The sequence below is a fragment of the Saccopteryx leptura genome, chromosome 6 (assembly GCF_036850995.1).
Source record: "Saccopteryx leptura isolate mSacLep1 chromosome 6, mSacLep1_pri_phased_curated, whole genome shotgun sequence".
Taxonomy (NCBI): domain Eukaryota; kingdom Metazoa; phylum Chordata; class Mammalia; order Chiroptera; family Emballonuridae; genus Saccopteryx; species Saccopteryx leptura.
The window spans coordinates 60919330-60939045 of NC_089508.1; the positions used below are offsets into that span (position 1 = coordinate 60919330).

A 19716-nucleotide genomic window follows, 5' to 3' on the forward strand; every position below is an offset into this window, starting at 1 on the left:
AAGGTGAAGTTCACTGATGAGAGAAACAGGGTTTTATATTCAGAACCAGATTTGTTTGCTTTCATTCTCAGAAACTGGGATTACCTGTGAGGGGCAGTTTTGGGCTGGAGTGCTAAAAAAAAAAAAAAAAAAAGGAATCGAAACAATAACTTCTGGATTTATTATTGCCCTAATTTTACAGCTGAGATTTCAGATTAAAAACAGACAAAAGCCATACTAGTAAAAGGTTGAGAGAGTGGAAATCAGGGCCACCTGAGCCCAGGGTCAGTTTTCTTCACCGTAAACCCTTAATCCCTACACATCTGCTTTCCTGGGGCAGCACTGGGCTTTCTCTCCTACACCTCAACCCTCTTTGCCTTGCAAGACAAAACCGATAAAGTTTTCAGGATCATTGTCACTAAAAAATGATGACTCTCTCTTATTCCTGCTTTATGGCTGCCACTAGACCAGGTTTTTATTGCATCACCGATTGACCTGTGTGGACGTGCCTGTACCAAGCACAGACCTGGCAAAACAAGTCAGGACACTTTCTTAGTTTGAGTTGGCTTCAAACATGTTCTCATTTGGAAAGGGGTTGGCCTGGAGTTTAACCTTTTCCTTAGTTTTTTTAAAGATCAGTACACAAATGAAAGGTGAAAACAAGGTTGCAGGTGATGTTTCAGACTAAAAGAATGAAGTGTTTCAAGCATTGCAAACAAGAATTTATTCATCCAAGATCACCACGCCTCACTGATGAATCTTTGCAGATTATCCTTTGTATCAGCTCTGCCTTTGACCTATCCTGTGAACTGGGGTGAATTATGTAACCTTTTCCTACCTCAGTTTTCTCAGCTGTAAAATGGAATTGTGAGGATTAAACATTATCACAAGGAAAGTGCTTATAACAACCCTTGGCACAATGGGAGCTCATTTGTTTTTTTTGTAACAAATGAGTTAGGAATTCCTTCTTCCATTTTGCAAGTGAGAAAATTGAGGTTTGGAGAGTCCTTGTCCCAGGTCACAGTGTAAACAATGTTAATTGGATATATTGGATACAAGGGCTTTGAGGTTCCTCTAAGCTCTATTGCTCCCTCATTCCCCAAGTCTAAAGCGAAGAGCCGAGTACCTATGGAGCAAAGAGCTGAGAGCTCTTCCTACACTTATTTTCATGTTTTCTGCTCTGTGCTGGTCCATTTACATTTCCCATCAGAATTTCAGCTGCTGGTCTGTGGAATAATTAAAAACACCAAACCAACCAACCAACCAAAAACCCTCACATAAACCAGAGCAGTCTTTTCTTGTGACTACATACTTTGGAACCAATAACGCATTTTATGAGTTTAGTAGTCCCAGTAGAATGGAAGATTTTTTTTCTCTGCATTATACTTGGAAGCAAAAAGAAGACTTAAGTTGGTTTTGAACAGACAGAAGACATTGAGCATTGCTGTATCCTTAGGGTTTTCTAAGAGTTTTCTTTTCCATAGGAAAGAGGGTGGGCATAGATTAGATTATGTGCCTGCATCACCCAGCTGCTTGTGGTGTGAGTTAAACTTGTAGAGAGATAATCATTTTAGGGTCCTCAAAGAGATCAATCAAGCCACAAACCAAACTGGCTGATTGCAGCACCCAAGGGCACACAGTTTGGGCAGGTGGGCCATCAGCATGCTGGCTCTCTCGCTGGGTCCCAGTGCTGCTGACTATGGGACACCCAACGGCACAGTCCTCATCCTGGCTATCAGGCAGAACTGGGGCATTGCTGAGATGGAAATGGCTCAAAGTGACAGCTGGTATTCACACCATGTCACGTAACTCATCTCACAAAACCTTTCGGGGGTTAGCACATGAAGTCCTTGACTACAAGAAATCAAGAACAGTTCCCGAAGACCTGCTTCAAGTGCTGCTGATGACTCATCATGTTTTCACCGACAGGATATCTTGCTGATATGGTTACTCATCAATTCTTAGGCAGGTCTAGAAGTCAGGGGCTAACAGTTCAGAGGCATCTTCCCAAAGATGCCAAACTCTCTGTGTGATCTCATTAAAACCTTAGGAACAGTTCTATTGAGACAAAATAGAGAAAAGTTAGGGGAAGCTCTCAACAAGTGAAACGAGGAAGTAGGAACAGACATCACAGGTCCATAAACTACTAGGTCCTCTCACCAGGGCCCCCACCTCTGAGCATGATCAAAGGGAAACAGTTTATGGCAGGAAATTCCTGCAGTGGTTGCAGAAATCAATAAGAACTGGCTAAAACCAGATCACTCTGTTAGGTTTGTGTTCAGGGCTCCTTTAAACCCAAAGCCCCTTTAAAAATCAAATTTTCCTCACCCAACCTCCCACTAGGTCAACTTCTTAATTAAGCATCTCCTTTGTGCAACCTCCCCATCCCTTTCAGCAACTCCCCCACCCTGGGAAGGCTCTGGGAAATGTCCTTGGAACAAGGCCATCAGGAGGGACCTGAGGGTTGGGAAAGGGAGACAGTCTGTGACCAAAGGCAACTGTAAAGGCAGTAGCCACAGCCACCATCACAGCTGCCTGGCCCATGCAGGGTTGCATTTGATTCGGACAGATGGTAATGAAACAACGGAGCCAAGAACTGGTGGGCCATTAGCTTTAATCCTAGTTTGCACCTGGCGGGCAAGAAATACACACAGTGGGAAAATACTTCCCTTTCCATTCAGGGCTCCCAAAGCCACTGACTTATCCGAGTTTTCCTAGGATCAAAGGTTTGTACCTCACCAGCCTTATTCACCTCTGTTCCTCATCTCCTTCTCTCTGCACAAACTCTGCACAAACTGGCTTCTCCTTCAGCACTTTGCCATCTTGGCTGCTTCTCCTCTCCTCCACGTGGCCTTTCTCCTCTCTGCTCCAGCATGGGCTCCTCTACCCCATTTTATAGTATAGAAATCAAAACCTTTAATCCAATATACAAACAAGGAAGTCTCTGATACAAAGTCATTTATCTGAGGCATAATGGGATTCTTCATGAGAGGGCACCACCCCACATCATGCAACAGTAAAGGATGTGGGGAAAAGCTTAGTTTTGAAACTAAGCCTTAGGCTATAATGACCCTGCCTACTTACAGCCTGTCCCCCACACCCAATGCAAACTATAAGCGAGCAAACATATACATCATATTTACAAATTTATTTGACCAACAGCAACAAACCAAGACATGGTAATCTGAGCATGTCCAGGTACACCCAACCCCATGCTAGCAAATGCCTGCAGCAACCCTTATATCAGACACCCCTCTCCTGCAGCTCAGGGCTGACACCCTTTGTTGGTCTCAGCCCGCTTGCACTCAGGTGCTTTTAAAATAAATTCTCCTCTTGGAACATACTAGCCTCATATTTTCAGTTCAGCCCCTGGTTTCTGCCTTTCACAATCCAAGACAGAGAAAAAATTGACCAAAAACTGACCCCAAAGCTCATTACACCATTATTGTAAAGAAAACCGATACTACAAGTAGAAGGGAAGCTGTGGGGAAGGAACGCCATGACACTTCCGGAACATACCAAGTCAGAAACAAGACCTCCTTCCAACCAGAGGGCGGACACAGAATTTAGCACCACAAAGTTCAGGAACAACCCACCCTTGGAAACACATAAAACCCCGAGAACTGACTGATCCAGTGCTAAACTCACCTGCAAGTTCACGCACATCCACTTGGATGTTGGGGACCGAATAAATAAACAGGGTATTTTTGCAATCTGGACAGAGGTGCTGGGCCCAAACCCCCTCATTTGCCTAGTTAACAAAGAGCTACACCTGATTCTCATTTGTCTCACCCATGTTCTCCGGAGGAGGCTGGAAGCTAGTTTCTTATTAGTGTAAAGTAGATTTGGATGGTATGGTGGGGGTTGTCTTTGAGTTGCCTTGGAAACTTAATTGAATTGCTGATGGACCACATTTTTTCTATGAATAAAAGTGGATGTGCTTCTGGGAACACGGGCGTTACGGCTAAGGTACAGTAGAGACTGTTTGCCGTGGCGTCCTCCTGAACCCATCTGTGTGTGTGTGTGTGTGTGTGTGTGTGTGTATCTCTTTAAGTCCCTGTCTATCATTTATTTCAATTCCATACCTTCTCCCGTTCGAAGACCCCTAACAGACTTGTCGTGGTGGACCGTGACACTTGGACGTGTTCTTTTGCTTCTTTCACAGGGCATCCTGTGAGACTTTCAACCAGGTGAGCAGCAGGTGGCAGCAGGCTCACCCCCTGATCTCCAGGATCCTGTGTACTGGCTTTCTTTCTCTACCCAAATAAAACTTGCTTTTGTACCCACTCAGACTTGCTCTTGAATTCTTTCTTGCATGAGTTGACTTCTGAGACCACTGCAGGAATTTTCTGCCATAAACTGCTTCCCTTTGAGGTCCCAGACCATACCTGGGCAGTTCTAAGGAGAAGCCAAAACCCTCCACAAGTGTATATGGATAAAGGAATGTTGAAATGAAAATGCAAATGAGAACAAAAATGCCTTTGTCTGTAGTGTGGGAAGAAAGTCAATCCAACCTAGATGAGGACAGGACAGCATTTGCATTTGGCCTTGCTCTCAGTTCCCTACAACGTAGGGAGTTGTAAAATGCCTGAAAGGCAAGGACACTAGCATCAGATAACTCAGGAGGCTGTGCTGTGTGTAGGCAATGCCAGTTTTCCACTGAAGCACAAAATTCCCTCTCATTCTTATTGTTAAGTAATGATAAAGGAAAGTACTTCGCTACAGAATTGTAAAGATAACAGGGCCAGGTTCCTCCCAAGGAAAGGCTGTTTCTTTTTGTGTCTTTGTCTCCCGAGTGGAGGCTTTGTGATAACAGAACTCAGAAATGGGTTTCCAGGCTCGCTTCTCTCTTTGTGGCCCTATTAGTGGGCAAATTATTTAAAATTGTTGTGCCTTGATTTCCACACTCTAAAACAGGGGGATTTACTGCCTAGGATTTGGGGGAAGGAAACATGAGATAATTCACACGTCAGCTACTATCATGTTTACTGATTACAGTCTTCTGTTGTGCTTTGTGTTTCTCCTAGCCTTGCATGTTTCTCCCCTTTCTCTCTCTCTGCCTGCTTATCTGACTATGATAAAGAACAGGAGAACTATTACAAGGAACGGGGTTCTGGACAGGCTGTCCCAGAATGTGCTACTTTGGGCATGTGGATTATTTAGAGCTGGAGACAATCAAGGCCCAACAGACATATGAAGTCTTTGACCTTCCCCTTAACTGCCTAGAACAGTGGTCGGCAAACTCATTAGTCAACAGAGCCAAATAGCAACAGTGCAACGACTAAAATTTCTTTTGAGAGCCAAATTTTTTAAACTTAAACTATATAGGTAGGTACATTCCTTATCGAGGTAGCACCCACACGTGGTATTTTGTGGAAGAGCCACACTCAAGGGGCCAAAGAGCCGACCACTGCCCTAGAAGAATTTAGATAGGGGGCTTGTACTAAAAAGAGAGCTATCACCAGACATAAACTTTTACATCAAAAGAACTCGTCTGCATGCCTGGCAAACATTTGTTTACTTTCCACCTTCCTGTTGCAGGCAGTTAGATGGACACGTGCAGAGCAAGGCTAGGCACAGAATGTCACCAGGGCAGAAAGCTCCAGGCGTCTAGCAAGGGGTAAAACTGGGAAAACACGAACCTTGCTCCCAGGGTAACCTTTCCTCCACTAGCATATTGCTGGTCTTTTAGACCTCTGATTTTTCATCTCTGGTCCTGTGGTTAGGACCCTCCTCTGACCCTTCCTCCTCGGGCATGTTGTTAGTTTTGTGGGTTAGACACCCTTAGCAGGGGACTGAACAAAGGGACTGGAGAATAGCCTTTAAGCAGTAAAGCCTCCTGGACAATGAAGTTCTGACCCACGTCAAATATGTTTACATCTAAGCCTCAGTTGTGTTTCAGCTCCAGGCCCAGAAAAGCAGCAAAACCAGACAAGGATGCCATAGCTGACCTTAGGACCAGCTGCAATGACTAATGACCCTCTGCCCTGACGCTGACCAATCAGTGGAGACTGTGACCCTTAAAGGACATACCTCAAGAGCTGAAGAATATTCTACTGAGGTACTCTCTGGGGCCTCCCCTAAGATCTCCACCCTTAAAAGACCTTAGGACGGAGGACCCCATGCTCTCTGGAGCATGTGTGTGTCTTTCCCTCCCCCCTTCCTCCCTTCTTACGCCACAGGCCTGCCTCTCCTAAACTCTGAAGGTCCTCACAGAACTTGCCTGCAGGGCAGCAGTGGGCTGCAGCAGTTCATCCCAGGCTAACCGCCTGGTTTTGTCTCCAAGGCCCCATTTCCTCTGACTTCCAGTGACCCAAAGCAGCCCTGCCTGGGCTCTCCTGTTGCTTCTTCTATTCTAGGCCCTTCCTTGTTTCACTGTCCCCAGCTTTTTTTTTTTTTTTTTTTTTTTTTTTCATTTTTCTGAAGCTGGAAACAGGGAGAGACAGTCAGACAGACTCCCGCATGCGCCCGACCGGGATCCACCCAGCACGCCCACCAGGGGCGGTGCTCTGTCCACCAGGGGGCGATGCTCTGCCCATCCTGGGCGTCGCCATATTGCGACCAGAGCCACTCTAGCGCCTGAGGCAGAGGCCACAGAGCCATGCCCAGCGCCCGGGCCATCTTTGCTCCAATGGAGCCTTGGCTGCGGGAGGGGAAGAGAGAGACAGAGAGGAAAGCGCGGCGGAGGGGTGGAGAAGCAAATGGGCGCTTCTCCTATGTGCCCTGGCCGGGAATCAAACCCGGGTCCTCCGCACGCTAGGCCGACGCTCTACCGCTGAGCCAACCGGCCAGGGCACTGTCCCCAGCTTTAATAAACGTATTTTCAAAATCACCTGGACCAGTGTTATAAAATTTCCTGCACAAAGTCAGGAACCCGTACACTAGAGGTTGGCCCTAGGCAGACATGCAGGGCCGGGTCTCCTTCAGGTAACACTGTGACTTGTTTTCCTCCCCTTTGAATTCCCAGACGCCTACCTCCTTCTAACTCAGGATGGCCTATAGCCTCAATTGGCCGATTGTCTAGCAGCCTCTCAGGTCTTCTTTGTGGGGGTCCTCTACATACAAAATTAAATTTTTCTTCTGTTAATCTGTCTTATGTCTAATTATTATGCTAGCTGAAGAACCTAGAAAGGAAGAAAAGTTTTCTTTCCTTACACCTGTATTTTTGGAAAAAAAAAATACTGATATAGATAGATGATATAGATATAAATATTGATATAGATACAGATATTGATATCAATATAGATAGGGTCTATGTTTCCTGTTCTTGATTTTGAAATCAATGTATAAGTTGTTATATATTCCTTTCTATTTAAAAATAAGTCACCCTCACCCCAAATATTTATTTCCTGTTTTTCTTTTCTTTTTGAGTAGCTCCCATGATCTGTCTTGGACCAGCTAACCCTGAATTTAAATTTAAAATGTGGTTCCTTTTCTCAGGTTAATGGCCGGAGAAAACAGGTGCTAAGGTAGGAAAGGCCCCGAGAAAGGTTCCTTCCCACTAGAGTCAGGACTAGGAACTTGCTGGCAAGTCTGTCCCCAGTCTGACACTCCTCAGACCCCAGGGGCCATGCCCAAGGGCCAGAGAGTCTGTGTGCTCCTGGTGGGCAGTGTGTCCTGAGCACTAGAGAAAATGGCCCACGCAACCTTGCCCAGAGTAGTTGGTGCAAACCTGCTTCCAGGAAGTTTGCTTTTTCCCTTTGAGTCTGGTGGAGGAGGGTATCTCTCCACTACCAAAGAGGAATTCCTGCCCGGATCAGGGTCAGGATGCCTGCATGGACTGGACTCCCTCACCCCCAGTTTCAGTTCTCACGCCTTGAGAAAGTGTGAGCAGATATGGGTGAACCCCACAAGGAGAGTGTCAGCTGATACGGGTGAACCCCACAGGCACTCTCCCTGTGTCGAGCGGCTGCATGCGTTCCGCAGGGGAAGGCGTGTTTGCTCTGCTGGAGCCAGCTTTACTTACCTCTAGGCAAAGTTCAGGAGAGGAGGACAAAAATACTGCTGTGTGTAGGCGTCCTTGAAATTTATGGCTACTGGAGTGATACCCTGGAGAGAGCCATTTTTCTTACTCCACAACTCTACTCCAATCACCTAATCTGACTGTCAGGCTACTGAAGGGCTCTTGGGAAAGTGAATCGTCCCTTTTGATGCCTTAGGAAACAACAGTGATTAGATCTCAGGAGTCATGCAGTGTGTAATTGGGATCTTGGAGCTGGGACGAGAACACAATAGATTTTTTACAGAGCGCTCCCTGCCTCCAGAGGCTCTTTCTGCTCTATTCTTGACAAAAAAAAAAAAAAAAAAAAAAAAAAGAACAGAACTTCCTTTGTCCATTTTTCATGTGTAAACAAAGAAGGAAGTGGTAAGCTGTTAACATATGTAGCCAGACCCAGTCTTGGCCAAACTTGGTGCCCCAGAGAGAGACATGGATTTGAGGACAAAAGATATGGGTTTGAGGCCAGTTGTGTCTTGGATAAATCTTAACCTTTTGGGTAAATAATGGGAATAATGAAACCTGGGATACTAACCCTACGAGGTCATGAGAATGAAGGATGCTCAATGCGCAAACATCCTTGAGCAATGGAAGAACCCGCACGAAGGCCAGACCGCAGACTGGGACATCCAGTGGGTGACTGTGTCTGTGGAACAGGGAGATGTGTGAGACAAGGAGGCCCTAGCAATTCTGCTTTCTGACCTCAGAGCAGGACTGGCCTGGCCACCTCAGGGGCCTGGGTGGCCACAGTGGAGGGCTTCCAGCAGGGTATGGAGGGAGCGCTGTGGGGCCCACTTTAGGTGGTTGACAGGCTTCAGTGAGGAGGCCAAAACATGAATGCATTGCCCAGTAGCATAGTGAGAGGGAGGGCAAGGGGGTCTCTCATGCCCTGGGCACCTCTCGCAGAGGGCCGCCTAATGGTCTCCAAGACAAACAAGAAGAGCGTAGTAGAAGGGGAAGGGGGCGCCAATAAAGGGTCGTGCCCCGGGCGCCGGTTATGTTCGCTACACCACTGGCATTGCCTCACAAAAATAATTCCTTTAGACTTTGGTGGGGGTGTTAAGGGCAGCTGAGATCTGGGGTCTGCAGGCAAGCTGAGGGCTACTGCAATTAAGGAATTCCTGGAGAGATCACAGGTACTACCTAGTAGATAGAACTGGGTCTTTGGTTAATTTAAGGGATTAATTTTATGATGAAGTTCACTTTCGGCGTCTCTCTGACTCTCTTTGCTGGTCCCTCTCATCTTCATTGCTCCTTTAACAGAGTTCAGAGCCCTTGAATTGCCCTCAAGATCCTCCTCATCTTCACCCCTGATTCCAGGGAAATCTCTGTTCTGGTCTGCTTTCTCCTTGCATGAGGAGAGAGGTATGGGTATATAGGTGACATTTTCCAAACAGTACATGTGGATGGAAGAGAGAAGGTGCCTAGTGTGAATCCTGGGAGTTCCAACATTTAGAAGTTAAGGAGATGAGGAGGGACAATTCTGCTTTTGCCAGATTATTATTTTCCTTTTTTTTTAGGTGAGGGGAGGGGAGATAGTGAGACAGATTCCTGCCAGGATCCATCAGCAACCCCATCTGGGGCAGATGCTCGAGTACTGAGCTATTTTTAGTGCCCGAGGCTGATACGCTTAGAGTCTAAGCCTTAGACCAACCAGCTATTCTTAGCACCCTGGCTGATGCTTGTATCCCTGGCCAATGCCCGTATCAACTGAGCCACTAGTCAGTGGCTGTGAGAGGGGAAGAGAGAGGAGAGAGGGAGGGAAAGAGAAGCAGATGGTCACTTCTCATGTGTGCCTTGACAGGGAATTGAATCCAGGATGCCCATACGTGGGGCCAACACTTTATCCACTGAGCCATTGGCCAGGGCCAGATTATTTCTTAGAATAAATTTTTACCTGACCTGTGGTGGTGCAGTAGATAAAGCATCAATCTGGAATGCTGATGTTGCCAGTTCAAAACCCCTGCCTTGCCTGGTCAAGGCACATATGAGAGTTGATGCTTCCTGCTCCTCTGCCTTTCTCTCTCTTTCTCTCTTCTTCTGTCTCTTTCTTTCACCCCCCCTCTCTAAAAATGAATAAATAAAAATTTTTTTTAAAAGAATAAATTCTTAATGGTAACATTTCTGCCCAAAGAATGGGAGAAATATGGTTGTAAATGAATGCATGAGTCAATTTCTGGGCAGCTTCACCTGCATTGGATATTAGCATTCAACTATTTTTTTGTTCTTTTAGAGTATGTAAATTGTCATCTTCAGATTGCTTTCATTTACATCTCTTTGATTTTTTAGATATAACTAACATTTTCCCATTCTGTTTGTCTACTAATTGTATTTCCCTTATGGGAATGGTTCTGTCTTTTACCTATTTATCTTTTGGAATCTTGACATTTATTTTACAAATTTGGATTACCTATTTATGATAGATCTTAATTCTTTGTAATGTTTGATAGAAATGTTTTCCTTCTTTAAAAATAATCTTTAGTAGTGCTAATTTTTATAGTGCAATCACTTTAATTGTTTCAAGGCTGATCAAAAGGTAAACTTCCCTCAGAGAGGTGATAAACATTTTTTTCAACCAAAGCTTTTTGGTGAATGTTTTATTTCTAATACATTTTTCATTATAAAATCAGTAACTGTTTATTATTAAAAAACAAGAAATTAAAGAGCAATCCCTCCCACATTATTAATCAACTTTACCTTCATAAATTTAATTTAATTAAAATTAAAAAACACACTATTTAAAATAATAAATATTTATAAATAGCACCCTGCTACTAAGATCCATCAAATCCTAAAATTTTGCCATATATGCTTTCTGTTTTGATTAATGAATATCAATAATTTTGTCATCCAGAGATAACCATTGTTGACATTTTGATGTGGATACGTCCAAATTATTTTTCCTATCAATTTATTTAAAAAGAATACAGCTGCAAATATACTATACATACTCTTTATTGTATTTATTTATTTATCTATTTATTTATATTTTTTTACAGAGACAGAGAGAGGGATAGATAGGGACAGACAGACAGGAACAGAAAGAGATGAGAAGCATCAATCATTAGTTTTTTGTTGCAACACCTTTGTTGTTCATTGATTGCTTTCTCATATGTGCCTTGACCGTGGAGCTACTGCAGGCTGAGTAACCTCTTGCTCAAGCCAGTAACCTTGGGTCCAAGCTGGTGAGCTTTGCTCAACCAGATGAGCCTGCGCTTAAGCTGGCAACTTCTGGGTCTCGAACCTGGGTCCTTCCGCATCCCAGTTTGATGCTCCATCCACTGCGCCACCGCCTGGTCAGGCTATACATACTCTTTACTAACCTGTCTTAAGAACATATTAATGACATTTTTCAGTGGCATTAAATATTCTTTTAAAAGATTATTCAAAATATCATAGAGTACTGTATTATTTATAGATGTACAATAATCGGCTTAATTCCCTATTCTTTTCCCAAAGTTTTAAAAAATTTATTCATTTTAGAGAAGAGAGAGAGAGAAGGGAGGGAAGAGCAGGAAGCATCATCTCCTATATGTGCCTTAACCGGGCAAGCCCAGGGTTTCGAACTGGCAACCTAACCTCAGTTATCCACTGTACCACCACAGGTCAGGCCTAATTAAAATTGAGGCGCTCATTTAAAATTCTTTTGAATGACTTCAAACACACTATTTAAAATAATAAATATTTATAAATAGCACCCTGCTACTAAGATCCATCAAATCCTAAAATTTTGCCATATATGCTTTCTGTTTTGATTAAGGAATAGATTACCTGTATACCTCTTTCCAATCTAATCTCATTTTTCCCTCTTCAGGGGCAACCCCATCCTGAATTTGGTGTCTATTATTTTCATCTACTGTATCTGTTTGCAACTTATTTATGTAGCTATAAAATATATAGCATTATTTTGTATGTTCACATATTTTTATTGTCTACTTATTTATCTGCAGCTTGCTTTTTTTCACTCAGCCTTATATTTTAAATATTCATCTCTATTGATACAACTGCTGTAAATGATCTCTTTGTGTAAATGTATCACAATTTGTTCATCTTATTGATGATTATTTATGCGGTTTGCTTTTTTTGTTTGTTTGGTTTTTGCTATTACAAACTATGTTGCAATGGACTTGCATTATCCACCAGTTAGAATTTCTGGAGTTTACTCTCGGGAGTGAAATTGCTGGATGGATTATAACATAGATGTCCTTTCAGTGTTACTAGATGTTGACAATTTATTCTCTAAAATGGTTACACCAATGAACACATCATCTTCAAAATGTGAATGTTTCTCTAATTCTTCCATGTGATTTTAATAGTGTCAGATTATTTCATTTTCACCTGTTTTATGAATGCAAAAAATGTATCACATTGTGTTAATTTTCACCTCTCTGATTACTGGTATGCCATTGGTCATTCAAATCTCCTCTGCTATGCATTGCTTGTTTCTTATCTTTTGCCCATCTTTCTATTATTTCATTAGTGTTTTTCTTACTGATTTTAATTCTCTATGGTTGTATATGTTGCAAGTATCTTCTCCCAGATTGCATTTGTCTGTGGTGACAATTCCTTATTGAACAGTTTTAAATTTTTCATGTAGTGGGATTCATCTGTCTTTTTTATCAAGAACAATCCTGTAGAGAAGGCAAAATTTTACCTTGACCTTCCTAGGGCTTTTTATTGGCTGGGCCTGAGAATTAAACTGACATAATACAAACAGGAGAAAAGCATGCAAATTAATAAATTTTACATGACACAGGAGCCCCTCCTAAGGAAATGAAGACCCAAAGAAATGGCAAAACTTACATACCTTTTTTATACTGGGCTGAAAAAAGAGGAAATTGTGGAAAAGTAACTAAATTATGTAGGGAGGCTAAAGAAGATAAAAATTATTTTAACAAGGTCTGTTTGTGCAGAATTCTCTTTACTCTTCTTTGAGGAATGTCCCCCCACCCCGCCCCGCCCCAGTACTATTTTTGGAAGATAAGCAGAGATTAGAATACCTTTCCTTTTAGCTCTTGAAGTAATTCTTATGCCCAAGTGGCATATTTTGGGATATTCTGTCACCCTTAAATCCTTTGTGCATTCATTTCTTCATTTTTCTCTTGAGACTCACCCTCATAAAATTAGCAATTCTTTTATAAAAGGTATTCTGTGATTGGTCAAAATCTTTCAGCTGCTTTCTGTAAGCTCAGTTAAAGTGATCTTTCAGCCTATGTTTAATGGGGCTGACATAGATAAAGGAATAAATAAAAGTCACCAAACAGATGGTATGCCCAGGACATTCCTGTTCATGCTCTGAGTAGATGTTGTCAGTTGACTGCATTCATATATATATATATATATATATATATATTCATTTATTCACTGTTCAGCAACTATTTTTGGAAAATCTACTATGTGCCTGAGCCAGGCTGTAATGTTTTCAAACCAGTTTTATTGGAATTGGCACTTGTGCACATTTGTCATCCTAAAACTACTGTGTGTGTTTGGAATTTTTCACAGATTTGTGGGTAAGTATGATACTTATCTCCTAGGATAAATTGGGTAGCATGTCTTGTTTTTCTAGTACTTGGAACTGATTACATAATATGAAAAAATTTGTTTCTTGAATATGTCGAAATATTGCTCAGTAAATCTGCTTACATCATATTTGTTTTGGTAGATGAGGTATTTCTTTAATAACTTTCCCAATTACTTTCTCCCTCATCATTATGTTCACGCTTTTTACAACTTGTTTTGCCAGTTTTCAACTTTATATTTTGTATTGTCCATTTGGCTAAGTGTTTTGAGTTTATTATCATAAATTGTGTATTGCAATCACTTATATTTTAAAATTCTTTGTATCAATTGTTAAATCACCAGTTTTGTTTTTAATTTTGCTGATACTCTTTCTTTTGTTATTATATTTCCAAGGGGTTTAATCTATCTTATAATCATCTCAGAGAATGAGCATTTAAATTTATTTATGTCTACTGACTTTCTGTTTTCCAGTTTACTTATTTCTGTCCTTCATCTTTATTATTTTCCCTTATGTTGATTCCCTTCTTTTATAAGATTTTAAATCAAGTGCTCAGTTCACTATTTCTCATTTTTAAAATGCATCTACATTTTTACTTTTGGCCCTGATTTGTTCACAACCCCCTCACTTTTGATTGATGGTGCTTTCAGTTTTATAATATTCCAAAGTTATTATTGTGTTCTTAATTTTCTACTTAACTCTGTTGCTTAGAATTTTTCTTGCTGTTTTTAGAAGTTGTCACCCATTTATTTGTTGTTGTTAATGTTCATTTGATATGACTTTAAACTTACAAATAGGTTAAAAGATTAGTATGAAGAACTCTTGTACACTCTTTTCCCAGATTCACCATCTGTTTATATTTTGTGTTTATAGTTTTCCCTGATTACTTCATCATTCATTCTCTCCACATGATTTTTTCCTGAGCCATGGAGAATACCTTGCAGCTGTATCTACCTACCTACCTAATACTTCAACGTGTATTTCCTGGGACAATTTCTTTTATAAAAATCAGAAAATGTAACAGTTGTAAAAATTGGGAAATTTTATATTGATATAATATGATTATCTAATTACACAGTCCATATTAAAATCATCAGTTATCCCAATATTGTGTTTTATGTAAATATATACTATATAATATATATAAATTTATGTAATCTATATTTAACTTTATAATTAATTTACATTTATGTTTATTTTTAACATATTGTATATATACTATGTATTTTATATATATGTTTGATATATATATAGAGAGAGAGAGAAAAAGAGAGGGAGAGAGGCTGAAAGAGTTTAGAATTTACAGAAACAGTGATGATTGTGGCAACAACAGAAATGGCTGCTTGTTTACAGCAACCACTATAGGGTCTCAGTATATTAATATTAATATTCTTATATTGTGGTCTAAAGAAGCTCATATATATTTTCATACTTATTACTGTTTTATTTTGTACTTATTATATATTCATAGTAGAAAAATAAAGTGACAAAAAATCATCAGAAATCTCAGAGCATAGAGATAACCACTGTTGGTATTGAGGTGTATATATTCTAAACTTTTTCTTTCAATCAACAAAAATCTGGAGTTTTTGTCTAGTTAAATAAAATCTGTCCCTGGCCCGTTGGCTCAGAGGTAGAGCGTCGCCTGGTGTGTGAAAGTCTAGGGTTTGATTACCGGTCAGGGCACACAGGAGAAGCAGCCATCTGCTTCTCCATCCTTCCCCTCTCCTTTCTCTCTCTCTCTCTTCTCCTCCTGCTGCCACGGCTCCATTGGAGCAAAGTTGGCCTGGGCTCTGAAGACGGCTCCTTGGCCTCCGTCTCAGGTGCTAGAATGGCTCCAGTGGTAACGGACCAATGCCCCAGATGGGCAGAGCATCGCCCCCTGATGGGCATGCCAGATGGATCCCAGTTGGGTGCATGCGGGAGTCTGTCTGACTGCCTCCTGGCTTCTAACTTCGGAAAAATACAAAAAAACCCCAAAACAGCTGAGTACCTAATAAATATGGCTTCCTATTGTGTGATATGTGGTTTTAGCCTTCTTTTAAGTCTCAGTATTATATTGTTTTACATACTCTATAGCTGATGTTTATAACAAGTTTGCAAAGTAAAGCTACACATTTAGGTGAAGAATCCAAGGTTCAGGGAGGTTCAGTAAATTGCCTAGGTCACACAGCAGTAGTAAAGGATGGAGTTATCATCCAAATCCTGGACTGTCTGCCTCCAAGCCTATAGATTAAATAATTTTTTGCTGTAAATTCCTTTCAATTTTTTATTATATCATTGACATTTGGTTTTATTGCACTGTGGTGAGAAAATATATTTATATAATTTTTCTCTTGATTCATTTTTGGTGCCTTAGTTGATAGTGAATATACAGGTATCAATGCCATATACATGGAAAAAAACCCATGTATAGTAGTCTATGTGTTGAGTTGAATAATGTCTACTACTTCTAACTCATTAACTGTATAATATTCATAACCCCTGTTATTTTTCAAATTTATATCTATTTTTGTCACATCTTCAATATCTTCTAAATTTGTCTATTTAATTTTTAAGATTGTCTAATTTTTGTCAGCCTGATAATGAATTAACATTTCCCATTACAATTTCCTGCTTTTTAAAAAATTTATTTTTTCTATTAATCTTTGCATTTCTAACTTTGATAATCCATGTCTTCATTGTTGATTTTATGGGGTTTTTTTTCATTACAATCAAGAGCCTCTTTGTACCCTCCTACCATCTTTTCGGCTTCAAAAATCTCTTTTATATAATATCAACTTTACCAACTTTTAAAAATTATGTTGTGTAAGTTTCCACAATAAAACTTTTTTATTTTTAGCATTTCTGCATCTTTCTTGTTATCAATACCTTTTTTTTTTTTTATAGCAACAAACATATTGTTGGGTCTTATATTTCAATCAGTATGAGAAGTTGTCTTTTGAGCAATGGATGGCCTAAAATTCTGGACTCCACTGGGATGCCAACAGTGTAGTGATATGAGATGACTTCTCAGCTACTGACTGTGCATTTGCTGCAATTTCACTTACGTCATTTAGCTGTGAGGAAGTTAGCCATTTCCTCATCTGTAAAGTTGTGTTAAAAAGAGTACCACCCTACAGAGTTGTTGCAAAGATTAAATGAGGTCAAGAACACTGAGAACAGAAGCGTATTAAACTATTATTTGTAAAACGTAATTGTCATTATTATAGATATCATGCCTGCAAAGATCATTCAAAGCAAGTTTTCTTGGCCACAGTATATAAAGTAAGTTTCTTAAAATAAGATCTATGCTCAAAATGGGTGTGATCAGCTCCATATTTTATCTCTAACCATGTCTCGGATTTCTCTCTGAGATAATGGGAATAACAATAAAATTGCTGACAAGCAGTGTTCCAACACCCATCAGGTTTCAGTTGAACTTGTTCGTCTCTACTTCTGGCTGTGTTGTGCAGTTTCACAGCTTGACTTAAATTCAGCCATGTCAGGAATCACTGCCTTCCTTTCCTTTTAAATGACTGTTTAGGTTGTACAAATAAGTTGTTTGCTCTTATGATGGGCATTGAAGCTGCAGGCTTCGATGGCCTTAGCTCCTCTCGGCAGTCATGGGAAAACCTGAAACTGAGAAAAACAAATCAAGCAATGATGAATTTTTCTACTTCCTGGATGGAGTAACTTGCTCATCCAGTGAGAGCCATCCGGTGGGCAACGAGACACGAGGACTGACTCTCAACCTGTGGTTCTCCTTCGAGCCATCCTCCAGATCCTGCACAACTGGAACCTCGGCTCAATCAAAGCTGCTAGGAAGTGAAAGAGAATCCTCACTTCTGCTTCTGAGGACCAAAGAGAGATGGAGAGGAAGCTGAAAAAGTCTGTGGTTTAAACGAGAGCCCATTTTAAACTTTCTAAAATGGTCTTGGAATTTTAGAATCCAGATAACCATAAATCAGACAATGCTATATTACCAAACTGAAGAATAAATTGTCTCTATTGTAATCTGATGAACTCCAGCATGACATGACTTGTTTTTTGTTGATGACAACAAATCTCTAAAGGTTTCTGTTTGATCATGCAGAGGTAGGTATGGGTCCCCACCTGTTGCAATAGAGTGGTTTTCTTAAACTTCTCTGATAATAATCGTCATTTTATCTCTTGTTAAACACATGCTTCTAACTCCCTCCCTAGAGATTCAAATATAATGGTACCTCAGGTTTGAGTTCTCAACATTAGGAAAGCTTGGGAAATATTGGAAGAGATGGAGGGAATCGTCTGTTTTTAAAATCAGACAACTCCAGGCTTAGATCCTGGGTCTTTCACTAACTACTTGTGTAGTCTTGCACAAATTACTTAACCTTTTTTTTTAACTGAACTTGAAAAAAAGTAGAGATAAAAAACCTCCACCTCAAAGTATTGTTGAGAGAATTAAAAGGACCAAAAGCCCTTTAGGACATCCACTTTTCTGGGTGCTGCTAAGTCATTTCTACCTGGGTTAATTTGAAGATTATACATGAACTTATTTAGCACATAGTTATAATTTTTAAACTTATATTTCCCATTTATTCAGCATGTATTTGTAAAGCTTCTACTGTGTGCAAGAAATTGGGATGCCAGACATCTCGCTGGTGGTCTGGGGGGTCTACACGGCCCATCCAGGCTTCTGATGGGACTGCCCAGGGTCTGGTGTAATGAGCTTCATGTAGCAGTCCCCGAATTATTCAGGGGGCTTCCTCAGGTTAGAAGGTTAGGAATGTTCTTAATTCTCCCTTGTGCCAGAAATTTCAGTTTTCTTGAATCCAATCGTAAATATATATACATTTTTCTATAGTTGAGGCAATTTTCTCCCAGCTTTATTGAGATATTTCTGACATATATACGTTAGTTTAAGTTGTACAATATGATGCATATGCGTGTATCTATTACAAAGTGATTACCACGGTAAGGTTTGTTAGCATCTTTATTCCTTCACAGAAACAATTATTTTGGGTGTGTATGTTGACAACATTTAAGATGTATTCTCTTAAAAACAAAGTATGTAATAGAGTATTGCTAATTATAGTTACCATGCTGCACATTAAGTCTGCAAATCTTACAGATGGGAGTTTGTACCCTTTGACCAACATTTAAAAATATGGAACACTTCATGAATTTGTGTATCATCCTTTAGCAGGGGCCACGTTAATCTCTGTATAGTTTTAATTTTAGTATATGTGCTGCCAAAGCAAGCATCACATATATATATATTTTTTTCTTCAGCAGAAAATATACACTTACATTATTCCATTTGATTTTCACAGAAAATATTCTAGGCGATTTGTATTATGCAGTTTTCCCTTCCTGGACAGAAATAAATTTGTACTTTTTCCCTTCCATTCTAATAGCAAGAATGCAATGAATTTCTGAAAAAATATATTTATACTTTCTATTTATCTTTGCTTCAAGTGGATTTAGGGCAACTTTTTAAATAGACAAGGCATATTAAAAAGAAAATTTAGGTAGGGAAGATAGGGTGGGAAAAGAAGGTGAATTTATGAATGAGCTGCCACATCAAAGACACGTTGTACTTTCCTTTTCACTGCCCCCCCCCCCCCCCCCCGGTCATGGGCACGATGTTTGGCTCTGAACTCTCTAGCCATCCCTGCAAACCCTCTGCAGACGAAAGATGACGGTGATGATCCTTAGGCTGACTAGGAGGGTGATCATCTCTGTGGGTTCTGAACATTGTGTTAACTTTTCCAGTAGCCCGAGAATCCACAGAGGGGACAAGAATACCATGGAAAACTATGTGCTTTCCAACATTCCAGCCATATACAAAATAGATCAAGGAATAAGGAGGCCTCTTGCTTCAGAGGAGACAGTAGCTGGGTGGCAGAGCTGGGCCAAAGTTCAGCCAGTCCCCTGGTCTAGAAGTTGTAACCATGGCAACAGTAGTGATGGCAACTCTACTCCAAGCAGCAATAGCATCTTGAAGAAGCATCAGCAAAGAGGTGAACCTGTCATATTTCTGGGTTGGGCTCTTGGTGAGGGAATTTTATATAATTTTTATGCATAATCACTGGGTGAAAATAAACAGCCTCTTTCACATTAACCTTGCAAACCCAAATCTACAAAGTAAAGGCAAGTGTTCAGCTGCACAGCCTGCCTCCACTTTGCCTTTTATTTATTCTTTCTACTTTCTAGGAACAGGGCTGCACAGGACTTTCAACAGGAAAAGCCAGGAGGAGCA

General features: G+C 40.6%; 1 pseudogene; it reads right to left on the minus strand.

Moving 5' to 3' along the window:
• Window positions 1–18615: 18615 nt before the first annotated feature.
• LOC136377815 (U6 spliceosomal RNA) lies at window positions 18616–18715 on the minus strand (annotated as a pseudogene).
• Between the last annotated feature and the right edge of the window lie 1001 nt (window positions 18716–19716).